We start from the raw sequence: 21,083 nt of genomic DNA, 5'->3' as shown, positions 1-21,083 counted from the left end.
GGAGGGCACACGGCAGCCCATCAGCTGAGCACTCGGGGCCCGAAGCGCTGGACCTCGCTCTGGAGCTAACAGGACCCTCACAGCAAGCACTGTTTCGCCTTCTCACTTGAGAATGGACGTGACTATTTCCTGTGACATCTGGGCGGAACCAGCAACCGAAGGCCCACCTCCCGAGGCCTGGCTCACAGACCCCCACGGCACCTGTCACACCCCACACACATTTTCACAAAGCCGCTGCCTGTCGGGATTGCCCCAGGCCCTCTTCTTTTCGATGCACAGACACCAAGTGCCTGCCTGCCCCCAATTCCCACAGTCACCCCAACGTCACAGGCCCAGCCTCTCAAGGGAAAAGGTGAGATAAGGCCCCCGACAGGCTAAAGGGCTCTCACAGGCTAGGATGCAGTCGTCTGGGAGGCTGACATCGTGGGGCACTGAGTGTCCTGGGGGAGACACACTCCTTTCCACACTGCACACGAGATGCATGCTCACCACGCCATCACTGCACACAAGCCCCGGGGTGAGTCTGCAAGGCTGGCGGGGGTGCGGGAGAGATGCGTAAATCTCACGAAGGGAGGCCACGGGGACGAAGCAGCCTGGAACACTGAGGGTCCACCCCCCACTTCCATCCGATGTGCTCGCCTCGGCTTCGCTAACCTTTGTGTTGATGGATTTCACGGCCCCCGCTGGTTTGGCCTGTTCCAGGATGGAAGCGTGGCTTCACATGCCTTGAGGTTTCACTCATCTCTGTGCAGTTTCCCTAGGACTGTAATCGTTCAGCCGTTCAGTCGTGTCTGACTCTTTGTGACCTCATGGAAGGCAGCACACCAGGCTTCCCAGTCCTTCACCATCTCCTGGAGTCTGCTCAAACTCACGTCCACTGCAAAGTGCTGGAAGAATGTGGCTCGTTTCTCTCACTATGTTATAGATGTTCTCAGCAGTAAAGTGATGTTCACAGAAGCTGGACCAGGAGGAGCCAAGGGAATTTGAAAAGTCGTTAGAAAAGCCGATACGGCAGCCTGGAGCTTTGCTCAGCAGTTGGGAAGCGAATGGCAGATAAGACACAAGGGCAAAGGTTTGCTGAAAGACTTCTTAAGGCCTCTGAACCACAAGAGAAAGCATGTAACTTCGGCAGGGCGGGTACCACGTGGCATCCCGGGGGTGATGACACAGGGCCCCCCTCCAAGTCCACTGCCGCCTCTGCCTCCCTGCTCTGACGGGCAGCAGAGAGCACCTCCCTACGCACCATCCTCAACAGCCGTGTCCTCTTTACACCGGCAAGTGTCTCTCTCTGCCCACGTGGTTCCCCTCTGCACGGCCTTCTGGGTAACAGCAGGCCCACCCGGGCCAGGCGGCGTGCACGGCAGCGGCCTGCTTCCACCAGCTGCTTGGCTCCCCTTAACCTTCTCTCACTTGCTTCCAGGCTCACAGCAGGGCTCGCTCCGGCAGCGCAGAAGTAAAACCGCGAAGATACGCAGAAGATGAGCGCCGCCCCTGTGCAAGGACGGCACATAAGTTTGTGAAGCGTTCCCTATTTTTTTCCATATATACACTACTGGGATTCCCTTGTGGCTCAGCTGATAAAGAATCTGCCTGCAATGCGGGAGACCTGGGTTTGACCCCTGGGTCGGGAAGATCCGACCCAGGGAGAAGGGAAAGGCGATACCCACTCCAGTATTCTGGCCTGGAGAATTCCATGGACTGTATAGTCCGTGGGGTCGCAAACAGTCAGACATGCTTGAGCAGTATTTCTAAATCACCTACACTATCATGTGTTAAACAGATAGCTAGTGGGAAGCTGCTATATAACACAGGGAGCCCAGCCTGGCGCTTTCTGATGACCCAGAGGGGTGGGACTGGAGGGGCAGGGAGGCTCAAGAACGAGGGAATATATATATACAATTATGGCTGATTCACGTTGTTATACGGCAGCAACCAACACAACATTGTAAAGCAATTATCCTCCAATTTAATATGGAGGAAAGAGAAGTCGCTCAGTTGTGTCCAGCTCTTTGAGACCCCATGGACTGTAGCCCACCAGGCTCCTCCGTCCTTCTGATTCTGCAGGCAATAATACTGGAGTGGGTTGCAATTTCCTTCTCCAGGGGATCTTCCCAACCCAGGGGATTGAACCTGGGTCTCCAGCATCGTAGGTAGAAGCTTTATCGTCTGAGCCACCAGGGAAGACATACACACATACACACACACACACACACACACACACACACATACATACACACACATACACACATATATAAAGCATTTCAAAATAAATGGCAAGAACTGTTGACATAAAAAAAGATTCATGGCAGCATCTAAATAAAATCTTTTCAATTCTGTCACAGGAGAAACTGAAGACCACAGAGCTAACGATCACTCGAGGCACAGTGAAGCACACGAGCTTCCAGACCAGCAGCTCCTTGTTCTGGTTCACAGGAGGGCACCCGTGTGTGCTGGACTCAAGGACTGCTGGTGAGATCAGACAAGCCATTGCCAGCAGCCCCCAGAGACCCCCCCATCACCTCCAACACCCACCCACCCCCAGCTCCCACCCCATCACCATCAGCTGCAAAGTAACCTCCATCTTTGCTGGGAACCGGTGGCATCTTGGAAGGACCCCAGCCCTGTTTGTCGACAGAGATCCATGAGAGATGCGCTGATGGCAGGCATGGTTCTGAAAACAGAAACTCCTCCTCTTGGTGGGATGCCAGGAACCACCAGGAGTTCAACCTGGCTAATCTACAACCAGGCTACTTCCAGACCACAACCTCCACTTTTCTTATCCCTGCTGTTCCTGAAAATCAAGACCTAGAAGAAGTAAGGCTGACCCCACTGCAGGTGGCAGAGGTCTGCAGGGCACTCAGCCGTGCGCGCCCCTCAGTTCCACTCTAGGCTCCAATGAGCGACATCCACACGCAAGGCAAAAATCCAATGGAGCTGCCCGATCGGTCCGGCCTGCCTTGGTGACAGCTGTTCCCGTGTCCCTGAAATTCTGCCCCTGACCCCTCCTCACAGACAGACCCTTACAGCTCAGCACGGAGAACGGCTCCCCACGCGAGGCAAAGCTGGGCCACATCCTGAAGAATGAGGAGGGTCCAGCCATGACCCTGGGGGTGGAGAGGCTGACCTTCAAGCAGGGCGGACCCCTGGAGGTGAACATCTCGTGTGACAGAGAAAGCGTGCTTCTCAATTCATGTCTCATTACTGAGTGAGAGCCACCCAGTTACACCCGACTCTCTGCGACCCCATGGACAGCAGCCCGCCAGGCTCCTCTGTCCATGGATTCTCCAGGCAAGAATACTGGAGTGGGTTGCTATTTCCTTCTCCAGGGGATCTTCCCGACCCAGGGATTGAACACGAGTCTCCTACATTGCAGGTGGATTCTTTTACTATCTGAGTCACCAGGGAAGCTTACTATTAAGAAACATTTCTAAGTATAGACAGGTCAACTTAAAAAGCGTCAGCAAACACATGCTTGACTTTATCTTACACTCTACAGATAAGACATTACAATGTGTAATGAATCCATACACCTCTTCTAAAGGAATACCCAAGACAGAAGTAGCAATAAAGTTATCAATGACAATCATCAACCAGATGAAATAACTTAAATGACACTTATCTCTCTCAAAGAGATGGGGACTGGGCAAGTGGTAGGGAAGGAAATACAAGGTGCTTTTAACTTTGCATGAAAACAGTTCCATGTTGCTAAACATACTTCTGCATTTGCCAAATAAATCCTCTACTTCAAATTACCATCCAAATGCTTAAACTCCACTTCTGGCCTTTGTTTTGGAATCTGTCACTTTTGTTTCACTATTTTCTGTCCTAAAAACTGTTTCATTTTTTTCCCTCAATCACTCTCCCTCGTGAAACCTGAACAGCAGAGATACATCTGTTTACATCCTTTGGCACACCACGACCATTGTCATATCTAGGATTTCTTTTCCTCCTCCCAAGAGCCAATTTTCTCTGCCACTGAGAATGCATGCTATAAAGGGATTACAAGCAGCCTGGCCTGCTTTGTTTAATTTATTTGACTGCACCGGGTCTCAGCTGCTGCACACGGGATCCTTAGGTGGGGTATGCAAACTCTTATGCAGAATCTAGTTCCCCAACCAGGGATTGAACCTGGGCTCTCTCCATTGGGAGCACATAGTCTTACCCACTGGACCAGCAGGGAAGTCCCCATCTTGGGCTGTTTAAGGAAGAAGCATGGACCTTGCTCTGCCAGCTAGTGCATGCCGGCCATCTGTGGCCCACCCTGTCCCCCAGGGTCGGGGGTGGGGGGCGTCCCCTTCTGGGCCCTGCCTGCCCCACTTGGCCTGAAGCCCCAACCTCGCTCACGCTCTGTATCCAACAAGCACTCAGCAAGCACTGATTGACACTTGGTGCTCTGGCAGATAAGAACATGCACGAAAGGTGCTTCTGGCCCCTGGCACTGTGAGAACCAGCAGAGCCAGAACAGAGTCCAGCCTGTCCATCACAAAGCAACATCCTATGGGGCCGGAATTAAAGCAGCTGTCTCTGTCCGTCTAGTCAAGGCTATGGTTTTTCCAGTGGTCATGTATGGATGCGAGAGCTGGACCATAAAGAAAGCTGAGAGCCAAAGAATTGATGCTTCTGAACTGTGGTGTTGGAGAAGACTCTTGAGAGTCCCTTGCACTGCAAGGAGATCCAACCAGTCCATCCTGAAAGAGATCAGTCCTGAATATTCATTGAAAGGTCTGATGCTGAAGCTGAAGCTCCAATACTTTGGCCACCTGATGCAAAGAACTAACTCACTGGAAAAGATCCTGATGCTGGGAAAGGTTGAAGGCAGGAGAAGGGGAAAGCAGATGATGAGATGGTAGGATGGCATCACCGACTCAATGGACATGCGTTTAAGTAAGCTCTGGGAGTTGGTGATGGACAGGGAGGCCTGGTGTGCTGCAGTCCATGGGGTCGCAAAGAGTCGGACACAACTGAACGACTGGACTGGACTGAACTGCAGGAGACAGAAGGCTGGGCCGTCGGGGCAGCTCCCTCGAGGTGTGCTGGAGCTGCTAGGTGTTGATTCCCACAAGGAGAATCCACAGGAGAGCTACAACTAACCCTAGTGACATGGCCTCCCACCTCCCCACAGCAAACACCCGACATCTCCAGGAAGTAAATGGCTTCAGGAGATACTGAGTGTGACCACACGTTAGAAGCAAAAAACTCCACCCACCTCTTCCCCTGCTTCATCAGCAGCAGTTGGAAGAGACCCAGATAGGTTTCAGCTCAGTCTCGAATTTCCTCCAAACAAACCTCACACTAAGGTTTCCCTGGTGGCAGAGACGGTAAGGGATCCACCTGCAATGCGGGAGACCTGGGTTCGATCCCTGGGTCGGGAAGACTCTCTAGTGAAGGGAATGGCAACCCATACCAGTGTTTGTGCCTGGAGCCTAGCGGGCTCCAGCCCATGGGGTCGCAAAGAGTCAGACATGACCGGGTGACTAACACTTTAAGGTTTCACACCCTGGCCCGAAAGGACTGTAGTTAGGATGAATGTGTGGTTTCCAGGAAACCCAGAGTCTTTGAATAATCATCCTGTTCTTCCAAAAGCAAAATGCTCATGCTCTGCTGCACAGGTGCGTGAAGCTGGGTTTCACCAACAGCAGTCTGGAACACTTACACTATTTTCGACAGGACAAGGAAATGAGGGTCATAATGATTTTAACCCCCGGCACTATTATTAACAAGCCCTTTGAAGCTAGGTGGGGCATTCGGGAGTGTCAGCCTCACTGAGAACACAGTATCTCATTTTTCCCCGACAGTGGATCATCGAAAGAACAAAATGGCAATAACCAGGATGAGAGAGAGGAGGCTGAGTAAAGAGTGTAATTCTACTACATAGGCTGTATTTACATCCGCATGTTGAAATGACTGCTCATCTCATCAGAATATGTTTTAACTCAAGCTGAAATTTTATAACTATTGAAAACCTCTAACCCCAGACTCCAGGACCACTGAGAAGATTTGGTAATGTGACCCTGGACCAGTCCCAACCAGAAGGAAACAAAAGGAATTCTGAAACCTGACACAGAAGGTTCTCCAGAGTCAACATTCCAGCAGGAAGGCAGATTTTCCTGGTTAATCAACTAGAAATTCAAGTCTGACAACTTTGGAGGGGGGGGGGGCCGGGGGAGGGTGTGTGTCCAACAGACCTCTGCACCTCCAACAGGCCAGGAACACACCGGCCCTCCCTGGGGGCGGCAGGCAACAGCCCCACACACATCTGGGTTACTTTGCTGTAACTTATGGGGAAGGGGGCTCAAGAGCTCAGCTCCCACCCTTTGAGAGCCTGACTTTCACAAAGCCTACTTCCAGCCCCACTGACTGTGAAAAGAATCCTATTTCTACCCCAGGAAGGCCAGTGATCACCCAAAGAGCATCCTTCTTTGGAAAACTTACCTATAATAGAAACTAAACACACATACACACAAAAGAAGCGAACCACAGACCCATCTAGAGCGGGGGAGTCAATCGGCGCAGAACTCGGGACCTTGTAAGTGATCCTGGGGGGTGTGAGGCTTTCACAGAGGTGAACAGCACCCTCTGTGTCTCTGCTGGCTCCACTCTGTCCTGCCCGAACACCTGATGGACCACTGATGGGGACCTCTGCCACTCATCTCCATCAAGTTCCTGAAACCAGTGTAACACACATCTGAGTCCTCAATCATCCTCACCGAGATGGCCACGCATGTGTTCGTTAAGCATCTGTTCACCTTCAAGGGCTTCCCTTGTGGCCCAGCTGGTGAAGAACCCGCCTGCAATGCGGGAGACCTGGGTTTGATCCCTGGGTTGGGAAGATCCCCTGGAGAAGGGAAAGGCTACCCACCGCAGTATCCTGGCCTGGAGAATTCCCTGGACTGTATAGTCCATGGGGTCGCAAAGAGTCGGACACGACTGAGCGACTTTCACTTCACTTCACCTTCAAGGTCAGCCTTATAAAAAATGTCCCATGGTGGGGGGGGGGGGGTGCTTCCCTGGTAGCTCAGTGGTAAAGTATCCACCTGCCAACTCGGGAGACATGAGTTCAATCCCCGGTCCAGGAAGATCCCACGTGCCGTGAAGCAATTACGCCCATGAGCCACAACGTCTGAGCCTCTGTCCCAGAGCCCAGGAACCACAACTACTAAAACTTGCGAGCCTAGACCCTGTGCTCCTTAGAAAGAGAAGCCCCCACAAGGAGAAGCCCCGTGCACCCCAGCTAGAGAGCTGCCCCTGCACCCCACAACCAGAGAAAAGCCCTCACAGCAACGAAGCCCAGCACGGCCAAATTAAAAGTAAGTAGAATTATTTTTAAAAAGAAAATGTCCCACCCAGGTCACTCTGTATTCAAACACTTCCTTGAATGGAGGGAGAGAGAAAAGCCAGGACCTGAGAACAGGGTATGGTCTGAAGCACTCAGGCCCCAGTGGTGCCAGGGGCGGGGGCAGAACACGCGGGCACTGTTGGAAAAAAGCCTGCCAGGCCCTGGGTGGGATGTCATCTCAGATGCATGCTGTGACCCCCAAGTCCATGCGTTCAGAGGACACATGCCATCCCCGGACGCCCCAAAGCAGACCTGCCGGGACATCAGGGCTCAGAGCGGCCACGGCTCCTGCACACGCGTAAGACCCGAGCTCACGGCGGGGTCACGGCTCCGATTATTCTGTAGTCCCGTGAGGAACTAAGGAGCCAAAGAGAACCGGTCACAGACTCGATCTCGGCTCCCACGAGCAGAGCCTCAAGGCTGCCGACTTCCTGCTCTTCCCAGGAGCCCTCACCCTGCTGAAAAGTGATCCAGAAACTGCTAGAAAACGGTGCGGAAAATAGGATCACTTTTTTTTTTGGCTGCACTGTGTGGCTGTGTGGGATGTTAGCTGCCTGACCAGGGATTGAACCCGAGCCCCCTGCATTGGCAGCTCGGCGTCTTAACCACTGGCCCACCAGGGAAGTCCTGATCACCGTCTTCTCTGGCTCAGTCTGTTCAGAAACAGAACCTCAAACCGCACTGTCTGACCCCACCGAGGAGGAAGCCACATCACATCCGTGGGAGAAGGTGCTGGTGCCCTCTGAGTCTATCTACACCTCCCCCCCCAACCCCGCTGAGAAGGCTTCCTGCCCCAGGGTATGGTTGCATCCCAGCCCGCCAGCGTTCGGGTCAGAGCAGCAGGTTCCGAAACACTCCAGGCAGCCCCAGTCCAGTGGCAAGCTCCCTCCAACCTCTCACCTAGATGCTCTGACAGTCTCCCGGTGAAGACGCAAAGCTAAGAATTCTTCCCCAGGCACAGTGAGCGTTAGGAATGTCAACCAGAGTCCCAGACTTGGATTTAACAGTCTCCCATTGTGCATGCTCTGCAGGAGTGGAAACTTAATAGCAATGAAGCAGATACCTTGCTTCCTGAAGACCGGCTACACTGTAACTGGGAGGTACTTACTACTGATGTTTCAGCACCTCCCCCCCAGCTCCCTTCCCCCCCCAGAAACTGCCAGTGACACTGAGCTCCTTTAGCTGGAGCCACAGCCAGCCCTCCTCCTCAGAGCCCAGCCTATCCACTTCCGGGGGCGGGGGTGGGGTGGGGGTGGGGATGATGGAAGGGGGTGCTGGCTGGAGAAGGGGATTCAGCTAGCCCATCACAGTGGGGTGGGGCCACATTGCCCAGGGAAGGACAGTGCCTTGACTTGCCCCCTTGGTCCAGAAGAAAAGCCAGCAAATGGGTATACAGGATGCACTCGATCAGATCATCCCCAAGTCCTGAGAAAGGACAGACTCTCAGCTGCACTGGACCCTCCTGTTCCAGGAGTTCAGTTCACACGGGTGAAAATAAAAATGCAGAGACTCCGGAGCTGCTGGGGAGCTCGGCAGGCAGGCAGGGCTTGTGAGGAAGGCCGGCACAGGAGGCCTGGTCAGTGTCCCACGATCAGTGGGTACCGAGGAGGTACAAGCGGCAGAATCCGATGCTGCAACGTCAGGGTGTCTACAACGCAGCCTCAAAGGTCCAGTAAAAACAAAGACGAAACAACAGCAACGAAAAATTTATACAGGTGGTGGTTGTTGTTTCATCTCTAAGTCTTTCTGACTCCTGTGACCCCGTGGACTGTAGCCCGCCAGGCTCCTCTGTCCATGGGCTTCTCCAGGCAAGAAGACTGGAGTGGGTTATCACGCCCTCCTCAGGGAATCTTCCCAACTCAGGGATTGAACTCATCTGCATTGGCAGGCAGATTCTTTACCACTGAGCCACCTAGGAAGGCCAAGAATTTTCGTTTACATAAAGGAAATGTGGCAAACCATTTTTTTAAAAAGCCTCAAAGAAATTCAACTTTCTTTTTAAGATCATCTGCATGCAAAACATATAAGTTTATAAGCACTTTTACAGACACATCAAACTCATGTATTAGTATCTGATGGGTGATGAGGATTTATGGAATTTTTTTCCTGGCCATTTTTTTTTTTTTAAACAGTGAACAGGTATTTATCAGAAAGAAAATAAGATTTTTATTTTTCGGTGATGGAGGCTGGGAACTGATGGGCTCTTTTCATCTAATAGAGAAAGTGCTGCCTGAAACCACAGGAGGAAACAAAGTCCATTGATTGCTTCCTTTTCATCTCAGAATTCACTTCCACTCTCCTGTGTGCAGACAAGGAGAGGCTCCCCGAAGCCAAGGTCGAGGCTCCAGCCCCCGCCCTGGCCCCCATGCTCAGGGTAGGTTTCTGCTCTCTGGCTTCCAACACCTGACACCTCTGGCTTCTGGCAACGGGCCCACAGGAACCCACTCTTTGAACTGCACTTTGCTCCCTGGGTCCCCAACTCAGGAGATTTGTTGCAATAAATGAAAGTGAGAAATACACAAACAGTTCCAGCCCAAAGAGCAGTAACCCTGCTTCCACAAAGAGTATCAACTTCACTCCTGGAACAAAGGGATCATTCACAATCTGGGCCCTTATCCGCTTTCTAAAAATGTCAGATGGACACCGAGGGCCAGCAGAGACAAATGGTGCAGCCGTTAGAAAGAGGAGGACAGAACGCAGTGGCGGCCTCGCTGCCTAACTCTTCGCGGGCATTCTACACGGCACTCAAAATGAGAGCAATTTCACTTTCAGTAACCGACTCAGTAACTGAAACCACGCACGGGCTGGAGAAGCGAGTCCGAGAAGCACACCCAGGCGAAAGACGTGTAAGTGGCTAGCAGTAAAGACTCTGCCTGCACTGCAGGAGACCCAGGAGAGGCGGGTTCGATCCCTGGGTGGGGAAGATCCCCTGGAGGAGGGCATGGCAACCCTCTCCAGTATTCTTGCCTGGAGAATCCCAGGGACAGAGGAGCCTGGTGGGCTACAGTCCACGGGGTTGCACAGAGTCGGAAACAACTGAAGTTACGGACACACACACACACACACACACACAATCTTCACGAGGGTCTGTGTGAGGCAGATCCACACGTCCTGCTGCAGGACTGTGTCCAACAGTCATATGTCCGATAAAGCAAACACGTTTTGCTGTTTCAAAGCAAGAGATCAATGCCTATGTAAGATGAGAACATTTCTTGAATAGTACAAAGAATATTGATCATAATTACTTTGCTATCCATACTCCTTTCCCCCTCCATTTGTGAGCAAGTATTATTTTATCAAGAAAAAAAAAAATTCTCTTCAAATCTAGGTCTATCTAGACCTTGCTCAAGCAACTGAATGACCATTTGGGGAACCATGCCGGGGAAATGATGGCTACAAGCATCCCTTCAAATCCACACTTCTTTATTCCATGCCCCCAAATATTGAAAATCCTTTTTTTCTCCATGAAGCTGAGTGCCTCCTCCTCACTTCTTACGCTGCCCTCACTGCGAGGCTAGAACCAGATGAGCACGCTACCTTCGGAGAACATGCCACATCCACCTGTCCTTGCATCCCACCGTCACAGTCTCCTCTGCAAAGCTTTGCACACTCTGCTCTCAGACACAGAGAGGTCCTGTAGAGTTTTTCTCCAGCCTCCTCGCTCCAGAGAGGGCACACCCAGGAGGTAAGCAGAGGCTTTCCGGAGTCTTTAAAAGCATCATTTCTGATGCTTTTCTGATAACCAGGCTTTGCCCTTTTTCATCTTATTAAATAAAAACGACGCGCTCTCCTCAACAAGGACAGAGAAAAGGGTTGAAAGGGAGGACAATGGGAAGTGTCCCCACCGTGTCTGTTTGTCCCCTGCCCGCCCGCCCTCCAGGGACCCCGAGGGAGGAAGCAGGATGCGTTGGCTCTCGGGGCAGGCCTGGCGTCCACTGTCCACTGGGCCAGACTCAAGACCACGGGGGGACCAAGGTGGAGCTCCAGGCGCAGGTACCAGGGGCTTCCTTGGCCCAGACAGAAAGGCCTTAATTTTTTAACATTTTGTTTTTATGTGGACCCTTTTGAAAGTCTTCACTGAATTGATTACAATATTGCTTCTGTTTGACGTTTTGTTTTTTTGTAGCTCCCCGACCAGGAATCAAACCCACATCCCCTACATTGGAAGGCAAAGTCTTAACCACTGGACCACCAGGGAAGTTGCAAGGCCTTGAAATCAGTCCTGAATATTCATTGGGAGGACTGATGCTGAAGCTGAAACTCCAATACTTTGGCCACCTGATGTGAAGAGCTGACTCATCTGAAAAGACCCTGATGCTGCTAAAGATTGAAGGTAGGAGAAGGGGACAACAGAGGATGAGATGGTTGGATGGCATCACCGACTCAATGCACATGAGTTTGAGCAAGCTCCAGAAGTTGGTGATGGACAGGGAGGCCTGTGCTGCAGTCCATGGGGTCCTAGCAAAGACTAGGACATGACTGAGCAACTGAACTTAATGTTTTATACTCAGCATCCTCATGGAACAGAAACCTACATTTCCCTGGCTGCCTCGATGACTCCTTCACATGCACCCTCGCACCTCCCCAGGGCACCCAGCACTAACTCCCCGCGCAGACTCAACTGGAAAGTGTTTTGCACTGAAACATCTTGAAGCTTCTCTTCTCAGAAACAAGTGACTTGTGGAAGGAAGACTCAGTGACCTTTGTCCCACAGGTGGCACCTCCAGGACCGCCCTCACACCTCAGTGTCCCCCCTTCCATCTGATGGGGGAACAGAGAGACTGGAGAGGAAAATTACAGGAGTAGGTCCGGACTTCTTCCCTGGTGGTCCACTGCAAGTGAACACAGGTTCCATCCTTGGTTGTGAAACTAAAAATCCCATGTGCCTCTCGAGATTAAAGAAACAAAAAAGTAGGTTCAACATGAAAACTAAACTACTCATCATGGAGACAGCACGGATCCTGAAAAGAACCCAGAGTCGGAGGCAGGAGGCCAGCGCCCTTCAGCTGAGCCAGAGCCCCTCCCTGGGCACCCCGAGCAGGGACAAGACTCATGCGCATATCTCAAGAGTGCGGGGTTAAATTAACAAGGCCCCCAAAAGAGCAGATGCCTGGCACAGTTTAAGATTCCAAAGCAGTTCCGTGCTCTGCATTCTCGATGCTAACCTCTTTAAGCAAAACTAACGCAACGCATCATAAAATTTCAGCCACAGTGGGAACATTCCTAACACTTTCTCCAAGGAGAAGCTGTGCAAAGCATAAGTTATGAGACGTGGCCGGACGTTTGCACACCCACTGCTGCAATGCCGCACGGGGCCTTCCAGACCAAGGGAGGTCAGCAGATTTGATGAGAAAAAGGCAGGTGTGTGTGCGGGTTCACTGTGCTTCCTCATGATGTCTGAGAGCTTGCACTTAAGAATGTAGCTCCTCCTCTGTGAAAAATACATAAATGCAAAACTCACACTTTAATAAGTGGTTGATGAGACCTGACCAAGTTTTTCTTTCTGCCTCCCACTAGGAAAAAACAAAGTTTAAAATACTACAATGAAGTAGCAGCAGGGACTTCCTGGTTGGTCCAGTGGTTAGGACTCTGTGTTCCCAATGCAGGGGGCCGGGGTTCAATCCCTGCTCGGGGACCCAGATCACACATGTCACAACTTTAAAGACCCTGTGTACTGCAATTAAGAATCGATGCAGCCAAATAAATTTTTTTTTTAAGTAACAGCAGGTTCAAAAATCAGTGTCCACTGACTTTTAAAATGGTGTCAAAATGCTACAATAAAGCAACAGTACATTTAAAAACCCTTTCCTGTTTTTTTTCCATATGGTAATCTGACTCCCCCACTGGTATTCCTTGTCCAGTTCTTCTCGCATGACACACTTCACCAAAGTCCTCCACAAGGCAAACTCATCCACAGGCGGGAACACCGGTGAGGAGGCGGGAAGGCAAGCTATTCGCAGAAGGACTGACAGCCTGAGACGTTTCGGTCTGGGCCAGAGGAGCGGGGCGGCGCCCTCAGTGGGGGGCAGCCAGGCGTTAGTCTGCTCCAGGCACTGGGCGAGGAGCCAGCAGGGGGCACAAACCTGTGCAGGGAGAACTTCCCGGAGAACAGGATCCTGGGCTAGGAGCAAGCCCCCATCCTCTGTGCAGCGGTGTGCAAGCACACACACGTACACATACACACGTGCACACACACAATGCACAAACACATGCACATGTGCGCACGCACACAATATACACACGCACATGTGTGCGCACATACATGTACACACAATGCACACGTGTGCACACATGTACACAATGTACACACACACATATACACACACCAGCTGGGGCTTTTCCTCCAAAGCCTGGGAATGCGGTCGGCACATCCTGGGACAGATGCTGTGTGTGTGCAAGCCAATGCAGTCTAGGACTGAATGACATTTATGACATAAAAATAAGATGCCAGCCCATCACAGGCATGGTGTGCGTCAGCCAGAAACCACTCTGGTCCCTGCCCTGGAAATTCAGATTTTACACTGTAAGTCAGGAACACCGAGTCTGCACAACCAGAAACACTCAAAGGCTCCGAATAAGCTTATAACCCTATTTTCTTTTCAACAACGTCACAATATGGATCAGGCTTCATAGCTGTCCTCTGAATTTCTCCTGGGAGGCAGGGGATAAGCCGAGGTTTAGCTTTTATCTCAAATGTGCAACAATTATGACTACCGGGCATATTAGCAGCTGCAGAAAATATGAATTAAGAGTTAACCTGAAGCTACTCCGTGTGGCTGGTGAAATATATTAGAAAAAGCCTTCAAGCCTGTCCTTCAGGGGAAAGCATGCTAGTTTTTTCAATGATGGAGGCACAAAATTTTTAATGTGGCTGACAATGCCATGCAGAAAAAAAAAAAAAAGGAGGGCAAGAGAAAAGCAAAAAAAAAAAGCAAGTGATTTCCAGCAGCGAAGCCCGAGATCACTAGGTGACTTTGGCCTTAAAGCATCCATGACCCGCAGCCCATGGCATCTTGATTGCTGAGATAATTACTGGATTGGATTCAGGATTCAATCATTTGAACTTGAAAGCTCCCACAGGTTCAGCACTGTTAATATTAGAAGTGATAATTAGATTCAAAGTGACAGTGTTCATATGGAGGGCTGCAGGCTCCGAGGACTTCTGTTTTACTCGTGGCTGGCAATGGGAGGAGAGAGGGAGACGCTGGACCCCAGGCCATGGGTTCCTGCACTGCTACCTGCTCCCAAGGCCCAGACTGTCTTCTTCCCGCTGCTATTTGGTCCACACAGACCCTCAAAGTCTGGGCCAAACTGCTTCTCTGAGCTTTACTGGTCCTCTCCTCTGCCCTCCTGTGTTCCCAAAGAGTCAGGGCCCTGCCCAGCTCTGGGCTCTGCCCTCCCCAAAAGGACAGATCCATCCATCCCTCCCTGCAGGGCTGTGACAAGCGCCCCGCTCAGCAAGGCCCTCCCTGAGGCCACTGCAGCTTCAACACCCCCACCTCAAGGCTCCCCACTCCAGTATTCTGGCCTGGAGAGTTCCCTGGGCTGTCTAGTCCATGGGGTTGCCAAGAGTCGGACACCACTCAGCGACCTAAAAGAGAAGGAAAAAAAATAACCTCACACACACTCACGCCCCTTCCCTGCTACCTGCTGTCTGCTTCTCCTTGTCATTCCCCCTAGCTGCACGCTTGACTAGCATTTTACTGACCTCTATTTGTCTGTAGCCTCCATCTACCCCCAAAAATACTCACTCCAGGAAGATGAGCTTGCACCAGGTCATTCACTGTTGACCCCCCAACGCCTGCAACCACATACCCAGTTTAAACACTTCTGTGTGACATTCCGGTTAGAGCCTGCCTCTCGGGGGACCCGGCTCCCGCCACCCATCCACACACAGGTGCTGGGCCCTGCACGCAACAAGCTCCAAGGTGCGTGCTGCGGGGACAGGCAGGACCGGACAGGGTGCCGCGCCTCAAGGACACTCGTGCACACACATGTGCTGGGCTCCGCGTGTCTGTGCCGTAAGCAAGGAGATGCCACAAAGAAGGCACACAGCCCCTCCCCATAGGGGTAAGTGAAAGTGAAGTCACTCAGTCGTGTCCAGCTCTTCGTGACTCCATGGACTGTAGCCCTCCAGGCTCCTCTGTCCACGGGATTCTCCAGGCCAGAATACTGGAGTGGGTTGCCGTGCCCTCCTCCAGGGGGATCTTCCCGACCCAGGGATCGAACAGGGTCTCCTGCATTGCAGGCAGATTCTTTACCGAGCCATCAGAGGAGCCCCATGGAGGGAAGGAAAATAGTTTTCATAGGAAACTGGACAGTATATCTGCCCTTGATGGATTATTAAGCTTTCCACTAAAGGAAATGGGGATTATTCCGGATGGGGGGGAAAAAAAGTCAAAACAATGGGAAATGCAAAGTGCTTTAGAATGACAAGCTTTAAAATTAAAAGGTGACGGTCCTCAAAAGACAAGCAAGGAACGTGGATGAAGCAGGGGTCTAAGTCATACAGGACTTGAAAGCCAGAAATCCTGGAGAGCTAGAAAGTAGCCCAGCCAGGGCCCTGGGCTCCAAATGCATGTTCACCATGGGAAGAATGTTCCAGAAAGCCGATCCACCACCTGCCGGAATGCATGGTGCCAGGCTCCATCCTGTCCTCCCAGCAAACCTGCCTCCAAGTTCATTGCATGCAGTCCGGCTCACTTATCAGGTGTGAAAATGCAAGTCTGTTCAAGGATGCGGTTAAGAAAACTTCCGAAACGCAAGCGCCAGCCTGGAAGAGCTGGACTTGGGAAAGCACCACAGCTCTGAGCCAGTGAGCGCCCCCGCCTGGCAGCCCCAGCCCAGGGTCTTCGAGGACACGTTTCACCACGACCTACCTCCTACCCGCCGCGCAGAACAGAGAAAGGGGAGGATAAAGCGGAGAGACGGCCGTTTCAAGTGGCATTTCCATGACCAGGATGCTATTCTGAGATCCATTCATCCCGCGGGGGAAGGGGCAGTCACATTCTCACTTCATCTGCAGTGAGGACATAATGAGGGACGGCACCAGCGACCCCCGGGGCCTCTTCCATGATCTTGGCTCTACACACACAGTCCCTCCTTTCTTGAACTCAGTTCAGCCAGAGACCAGCGTGCGCAGGGACCACTGGGACTGAGCTGGAGGCGCCAGACCCTCCCCGGGTCCCTGCCAGCACCTCGGCTCCCTCAGAAAACTCTTGGCTGTGGAAAGCTGTTCAAGTGGACGGCTGCTCTCCTGACACGCAAGCCCGAATTCTAGCTCAGGAGGATGGGGAAGGGGGCGGGAGTTCCCTACAGGAGGAGAGCATCCTCCCCGCTGCCCCGGCAGGCTGGCCATGGCCCCCAGCCGTTATTTGCCTGGGCTCCGTGGCACCATTGTGTAAGAAAGGCCAATACTACGGCTCAGAACTCATCCGGGGAGCCCCACGCAGGGCAGAACAAGGTTAAAAAACACAATGCCTTGACCCTCTGAGAAAGAGAGGAGCCTGCCGCCCTTCCTGGGCGTGGGCTGATCTGTGCAGGGGCTGTGGTGAACACACGTCCGCAGTCACTGCACTTGAACATCCAGACGGATGCCGCTCGAAGGAGGTGACACCGCTGTCCCTGGTGTCCCAAGATGAGGAAACAGAGGCAGAGCGCACCCCCTGGGCGTAAGGAGGCCATCTGCAGAGGGCGTGTGCTGCGATCAAACTGAACAACAGAATTCACATGCGGATACGTGGCTTCCCTGGTGGCTCAGAAGGGTCATGAATCTGCCTGCAATGCAGGAGACCGGGGTTCGATCCCTGGGTTGGGAAGATCCCTTGGAGGAGGGGATGGCAAAGCACTCCTGTATTCTTGCCTGGAGAATCCCATGGACAGAGGAGTCTAGCAGGCTATACAGTCCATGGGGTCCCAAACAGTCAGACATGACTAAGCAACTAACTTACACTTATCAATAAGCTTCTCCTTTGACTACATTTCAAGCATTCATCAAAAAAGGTAAATAAATGGCCCTGAAGCCAAGATGGGTTCTGGACACAAAAGTAGTGCAATCAAGGGCCCCGGCAGGACTTCCCTGGTGGTCCTGTGGTTGCCACCTGGTGGAAGCTGACCACCACTTCCCAGGAGGTCCCCTGCCTGCTGGTGTGGGGGACACAGGTTCGATCCCTGGTCCAGGAAGATCCAACGTGTCTTGGAGCAACTAAGCGCGTGCGCCACCACCACAGACAGCCTGTGCCCCAGAGCCCACGCGCTGCAGCTACGGAAGCCCCCCGCCCTAGAGACCATGCTCGGCCACCAGAGAAGACACTGCGATGAGAAGACCACACACCACAACCAGAGAACGCCTGTGTGTAGCCAAAAATCAATAAGACACTTAAAAAACATTTTTTTTTTTTTTAATTTTTAAAAAGAGCAGAGGGGAGGAAGCACTGGGGCTGATCAGTTCCCACACGTGAGAAAGTCTCACAGTGGCCTCCGTGCCGGCCTCCCAGGGCCATCTTCTGAGCTTCTCATTCAAGCAAAAGACAAAAGAACAAAGACCCAACTGGAGTAGGATGCTTGCCATGTGTTTCATCTCAGCCAGAGCGTCCTTTTGCTCAGCAGTCCAAGCAAAACCTTTGATGTGATGCTCGGCACAAATTGCCACCCAGTTTCTAATGATCTGCGGTGCTTCTATACAATGGTAATTACAACAGAGTAAACTAATGAGGAGTGGATGCACACCCGTCCCTAAGACCATTCTCCACTCGGTGGATCCAGAAGAAAAAAAAAAGGCATGAAGCTTTCTTACATAATTTCCTATTAAAATCCGCCTGACTTCCTGCCTGCCACAAATTTTTGGATCTTCATTAGTTCTAAGAGGAAGAAAGGCGAAACCTCTCTCATCAGCGTGTGACTGACGGTGGTTTTTAATGAGCTTGACCATTTCCGATATTTAATGGACTATTACTAGATTGAAAAACAATTCTTTCAAAGCAAAGGCATCCAAAGTAGGGCTGTGACTCCATGCGCTTGATGCTCATTTTTTAAACGTATATTTCTTCATTTGGCTGCACCCAGGTCTTAGTTGCCATATACAGGATCCTTAGCTGCGGCATGCAGAATCCAGTTCCCTGACCAGGGATCAAACCTGGACTCTGCACTGGGAACGCAGAGTCCTGGCTCCTGGACCACCGGGAAGTCCCGCCTCTGACGCTCATTCACCGCTCACCTGTATCTCCCTTCATTCTCACTATATGGGTGCCTCGAAAATATTTTTTGTTTGGTTTTGTTTTCCTTTCTGAAATCAGTAGCCAGAGATGTTTCTTTTTTTTTCCCCCTTCAACTTCCGCCACGACTGACCTGAAGCACCAATGACAAAAATTGAACCGAGGAAAAAGCAAAGTGTGTTTGTCAACTGACAGAAGCGGCAGTGACTGGCAGGGAGATCCCGCCGTCCAGGCTTCATGCTGAGGACCACGGTTCCCCGTCCACTCACCAGGGCCAGCAGGGAGCAGCCTGGCCCATGGCCTGTGCCCCCCCCACCCCCGCAGACAGGGAGGTAAACAGAGGCAGCAGCTCTGGGTTTTCTCTTTACCTGTTTTAAAACATTAATTGTTGTCATTTTTCACTTAACACACTCAAAACTTCTTCTTTAAGCTACGTTGGGATGAGTTAATTTCAATACATCCACATACTTAAATATCATGCAGCCATGAAAAAGACTGTTGAAGAAAAGGCAAGGAAATGGCAAAATGTCATGGTTAACAAAGATTCAGTAGGAAAAACACGGGACACACCACTGTGTAGGTGACACATACCAACCCCTGTAAAGCCCCCAGGTGGGGAAAAGAGAAACCTCCCCAGAGTAACAGCAGCTGAGGGATCATGGGCCATTTTTCTTCTTCTTTAGCGTTTCCCCGTTTTCTATAAGGAGCATGTAACATGCTAATAGTCAGAAAAAAGGTTGGTTCATTCATGCAAATTCTCCTCTTGGTGATCAACTCTGTCTTCTCCATTTTCTCTTCTTCCTGTTGAAAAGTCTAAAACCCAGGCAAGCATCGGCCAGGCGAACAATGTAACCAAGGTACCATTTCTCAGGGTCAGGGCTCCTGCTTCCCTTACCTAGAGGCAAAGGTGGGCAGAGGACCACGGTCTCCCCTGCTAGAACCAAGGTCGCTAACCCTGTCCCACCGAGGAGGACACGTGCAGGCGTCACCACGCATCTCAGAGCAGAAAGTGGCCTAGTGGAGAGGATCGGTCACAAGTGACAGGGCTGGAGAGCAGAAGACCATCCAGGAGACGAAGACACAGCCCCCGGGGGTGAGGCCGAAAGGATGGCAGATGTTCCTGCAGGAGTGGGGAGGGGACGGGAGCAGGTCCAGAGCCCCGGCCCCTAGGGACCAGGGAAGGGGCTCGCAAGAGGGTCTCTTCACGCTGAGGAGCTGGGGGGCGAGGCCCCTGCAAGACAAACGCCGTCTCCCCAGCAAAAGGGAGCCTCCAGTTGGTGTGGGACAGTCAGGGGCTTCAGTCTGGACCACGACGACAAGCTCAGGTTCCAAAGCCAGCCTCTTCACGCTGAGTCCAGGCGTGCAGTCCCCACGTGCTCATAGTCCTCACGGCCACCCAGAACGCTTGTTTTCCAGCCCTGCCTCCAAAACTGCAGTGGAAGCTGGCAGAGAGCCGGGAAGCCTGACACTCAGCGGTGCCCCCGCCCGCACCCTGTGTGAAGAGCGGAGCCCCAGGGAGGCTGAGCCCGGCAATGCCCAGCCTGCACCGCAGGAGAAGAATCACCTGCAGGGACCCTGACCCCGGTGGGAAACAGAGCAGGGGGCTGTGGTGGGTAGAAGAACACCCCCCACATCCTGAGACTGTGTCCCCGACAGGGCCACAGGGACTCTGCAGACGTGATTAAGAATCGATTAAGAAGCAGGGGGATTATTTTGGATCATTTTCAAAGTGACCGTGAGGGTCCTGAGAATTCGGAAAAGAAGAAAAAGAAGAGGTGATGGAAGAGGGGGTCAGAGAGAGATCTGAAGGCTTTACATGGCTGGCTTCCAGGATGGAGGGAGGAGCCAGGAGCCAAACAGCACAGGCGACCTACAGGAGCTGGAAAAGAGCCGGGAATGAATTCTCTCTAGAACCTTTAGACGGAGCACAGCCTGCCGACACCTTAATTTAGGACTTCCGACTTCCAGAACTCTAAGAGGATAAACCTGTGTTGTTAAGTCATTAAGTTAGGGATGACTTGTTACTGCAGCACCAGGAAGCTAATACCGGACCAAGATCACAAGAAACCCTGTCAAAGTCCAGGCAATGACTTGCTCCGTGGAGTCAAGCGCAACGTAACTTTTTTATTTGTATTACATTTGTCATACAGCAAACCAGTAGCCCGCAGAAGACCTCAGCCATGAAGACTGAGAGACCAACACTGAGAACTGGCCACACTCACTCCAGACAGCTCGGGAGCCTGGCAACAATTTGGCCCATAACTGCATCTTCCAGAGGTTACTGCATCTTCTAGATGGACCTGCATCTTCTGGACGTCCTCCTCAAGTAGCACTTCGTGTCCAACTCTTTGTGACCCCCTGGACTGTATCTGCCAGGCTCCTCTGTCCATGGAATTCTCCAGGCAAGAACACTGGAGTGGGTTGCCACTTCCTTCTCCAGGGGATCTTTCCATCCCAGGGACTGAACCTGTGTCTGCTGCATTGTAGTCAGATTCTTTCCCGTCTGAGCCACCAGGGAAGCCCCGGGAGCACTT

The 21,083-nt window shown here is 52.0% G+C and overlaps 1 protein-coding gene and 1 non-coding gene across 3 annotated transcripts in view; one reads left to right on the top strand and one right to left on the bottom strand.

Moving 5' to 3' along the window:
• AGAP1 (ArfGAP with GTPase domain, ankyrin repeat and PH domain 1) overlaps nucleotides 1–21,083 on the bottom strand; it is a 575,037-nt gene that overhangs the window by 520,414 nt on the left and 33,540 nt on the right. The gene's annotated exons all lie outside the window — the stretch shown is intronic.
• LOC122678509 lies at nucleotides 1,436–1,536 on the top strand. Its single transcript, XR_006336175.1, has one exon. It is a non-coding gene; the product is annotated as a U6 spliceosomal RNA (small nuclear RNA).

The sequence above is a fragment of the Cervus elaphus genome, chromosome 20 (assembly GCF_910594005.1).
Source record: "Cervus elaphus chromosome 20, mCerEla1.1, whole genome shotgun sequence".
Taxonomy (NCBI): domain Eukaryota; kingdom Metazoa; phylum Chordata; class Mammalia; order Artiodactyla; family Cervidae; genus Cervus; species Cervus elaphus.
This window is presented reverse-complemented; position numbering and strand designations above follow the sequence as displayed.